The sequence below is a fragment of the Gadus macrocephalus genome, chromosome 4 (assembly GCF_031168955.1).
Source record: "Gadus macrocephalus chromosome 4, ASM3116895v1".
In the NCBI taxonomy this organism is placed as follows: Eukaryota; Metazoa; Chordata; class Actinopteri; order Gadiformes; family Gadidae; genus Gadus; species Gadus macrocephalus.
Genome location: NC_082385.1, coordinates 17,388,118 through 17,391,503, shown reverse-complemented (window position 1 = coordinate 17,391,503; position 3,386 = coordinate 17,388,118). Strand labels below are relative to the sequence as shown.

The 3,386-nt window shown below is 44.3% G+C and overlaps 1 long non-coding RNA gene across 2 annotated transcripts in view; it reads right to left on the bottom strand.

The window, feature by feature from the left end:
• Nucleotides 1–2,797: 2,797 nt before the first annotated feature.
• Nucleotides 2,798–3,386, bottom strand: part of LOC132456276 (uncharacterized) — a 15,571-nt gene continuing 14,982 nt past the window's right edge. For both annotated transcript variants that reach the window (XR_009525406.1, XR_009525407.1), the window contains exon 5: nucleotides 2,798–3,386. This exon is cut by the window's right edge and continues 94 nt beyond it. This is a non-coding gene — a long non-coding RNA (uncharacterized LOC132456276).

Here is a 3,386-nt window from a genome sequence, read left to right as displayed (position 1 = left end):
AAAAAATGCTACCATATGTGAGCCTTGTGTTTTGTCCCTGAGGTAACTCTGCGTCCAGAAACAAGTGAAAGCCATTATTGGTATTATCATATCGTTCCGATGTGTCTTTTTTCCCTCTTTCTGATCTCTCCCTAAGCTGTGTTAGCTCGAGCAACGTAGCTGTGTTAGTGTTAGCAGCGCAGCTGTGCGTGGTGTAATGGTGATAACCACAGTTGTTAGGGGGAATAGTGTTTAAGGTGGCTAATGCTCTGTTTGTTTTTCTATATAATCCCCCTGTGGTGCTCTCAACAGAGAGGAGGCTGAGTGACTTGATCGTGGACCAGACTCACAGTCTGCGTGTGTGTGTGAGTGTGTCTGTGTCTGTATGTCCGTGTGTGTTTGGATGTGCGCATTTATGTTTTGCTTGTGTGTGTGTGTGTCAAGTTTTGTCAGTGGACCAGCACTTACGAGTACCTGTGTGTGGGAGAGTCTCCAGTGTTTGTGTGCGTGTGTGTGTGTGTGTCTGTGCAGCTTTCATTCAGTGTGTCTCTGCGTGCACTGCACTAACTCCCCCAACCCCGCAACTCCCTATCCCCCTTCGATCATTCACTTATTTTATTTTCTCTCCCCTTTTCATATTTATAAATCCCCTCTTCTTGCATGCCTACGTCCTCCCCCTCCTCCTCTTTCTCGTCCTCCTCCCCCTCCTCCTCTCCCTCCTCCTTCTCCTCCTCCCCCCTCCTCCTCTCCCTCCTCCTTCTCCTCCTCCCCCTCCTCCCCTGTTTCTCCTCCCACTACGAGGCAGCCATATGCATTCCTTCCAGGGGAGGCAGAGGTGTCCATGATCCAGACTCGATCAGCAGCCCCCCCACACCTCTCTCCCCACCCCCTCTCACTCGGTTTTTTTTCTGTTTTAACTTGCCACCCCCTCATGTTCATCGTCATCCTCACCCTCTCCCTGGGAAACAGGGTGCCCCCCACCTTCTCTTACACAACTTTCTCTCCGTTGCTCTCCATCTCTCTCCCTCTCTCTCTCTCTCTCTCTCTCTCTCTGTCTCTCTCTCTCTCCCTATCTCTTTCTCCCTCTCTCTATCTCTCGTTCTCTCTCTCTTTCTCTCTCTCTCTCTCTCTCTCTCTCTCTCTCTCTCTCTCTCTCTCTCCCTCTCTCTCTCTCTCTCTCTTTCTCTCTCTCTCTGTCTCTCTCCGTCTCTGTCTCTCCCACTCTCCTTCTCTCTCTGGTGGTGGTGTTCTGCTGGTTGGTTGGCTGGGCTTGCGGAAGGAGTTATCTGCGCTGAAGCTCGCTAGCTTAGGGCTGGGTGCTAACACGCAGCGGCGGGCCGGAAAACAACACCATGCTGATAGAGAGAGAGAGAGAGAGAGAGAGAGAGAGAGAGAGAGAGAGAGAGAGAGAGAGAGAGAGAGAGAGAGAGAGAGAGAGAGAGAGAGAGAGAGAGAGAGAGAGGCTTGGAATAGGTGCTAGGGCTTTGGGGTTCTCGAAGGTGGAGAAAAGAGAGAAGGTGATAGTGGTGTAGGTTGTAAGGGGCAGTTATGGAGTGGGAGTAGTGAGGTTGGTGATCAAAACGACTCTGGAATATGATCCACTGGAAGGAAACATTTAACAATTCCCAAAGTGAACTGCCAAAAGAGGGGTTGTCGGTCGGGGTGTGTGAGAGATGAAACCAAACACGCACAGGCAGCGTAAACAGGACAGATACGTTTATGTATAGAAACAGAGCCCCCTTGGAACAGACGGACGGCCAAGGCAGCGCGTCAAGGAGAGAGCAGCCTAACATTTACACCTTTATCTTGTTCACTGGTTCTGATGGGGGTTGATATTCTTCTTAATGAATTGTCTTTGTGTTCCAGGTGTGTGGGTAGAGAGGAGAAGGAGGGTCTCCACACACACTGTATAAATCTGTCATCAGCCTGCACTGGCCCAGAGGCCAAGGGAGAACCAAGCGGGAGGTAGGCCACATAGAAACACACACGCACGCACGCACACGCACACACACACACACGCACACACACACACACATTTATATGTATGAATGTATTTATGTATTAATATATATATAAAAATATAAGCATGGTACAAGCTTAGAATAACTTTACTTTTTTAGAATAATAAAATAGTAGTGAATTCATGGTGAATTCATAAACTATAAAGCATTGTTCCTACATTAATACTCATTAGTGTGCAATTCATAAACAGGTATAAACGATATATTAGATAATGAGATAAAGGTTTGAAGATAATTTATAAAATCTTAGGGTTGATTTGGAACCCCTTAATAAAAGTGCAATTCATGACTTGTTAAAGTAGCTAGCATAATGCAATTTATAAATGCTTAGTAATCCTCGAGGTGAACTCACAAGAGCAAAAGTATTTTCTGACAACCACAACTACGAATTACAACATTAATAAGTGTTTGTCAAGCATTGTTAACGCATTGCAAATCATTTGTAAATTATTGACTTCCGTTTTACAAATATTGCTTGTTTTAGAGTGTATAGTTCTAACCATTATCTCATTATTTTATGAATATTAATAATTTGTAATCATTTAAATATATCATACATACATGAATAAATAAATTATATCTATAAATATATATATATGTGTGTGTATATGTACCCTGCCTAGCATTCTCCCTTCTTTTTCAGAGTCTTTCTGTGAAGTCAGGCTGCATTGCTGTGTTTAAGCTAGGTAAGGTAGCTTAGCAAGTTGCACACGTTGTTTTCTGGACCTTCTGGATATCAGTGCGGCAAGAGGAGTACGCTTATAATATGTCAAAGGAACTGTGAAACTCAGGTCATCCATGTTGTTATTTTTAGATTTAATATTTACCATTTCATTGTTTCTTTAATAAACCGGGTTTATATATTGTGATTATAACATATACTTTGCACATCATTATTGCAGGTATAATCATACACATAAGCACAATTGATAAGAGAAAATATGACTTACTTTCGAAAAAACAAATAATAAAATATGCAAAATAGCTCTACAGTTAAAAACAATGTTTATAACATAAACACATTTCTAGATGAAATCCAGATGAAATAATGCAGAAACCCAACCGGTGACTTTTGACACCATGGAAGTCTCTCGGATTACAGGAATCGATGTGACACTCTATCCACCAGTGGTCCAAATACCCACACCACCGTCCAATCAGAAGCCCCACTGTGTGTGGGGGGGCCACCGTCCAATCAGAAGCCACACTTTGAATGGGGGGGGCGGGGCCGCCCTTATCCCCTGCATCATTCCATTGATCCGAGCAGCTACAGTCTTGAAGCGGGGTGCTGAACTTGGGCATCTAACTGACATGTGATATCAGGCCCCCCTCACACACACACACACACACACACACACACACACACACACACACACACACACACAC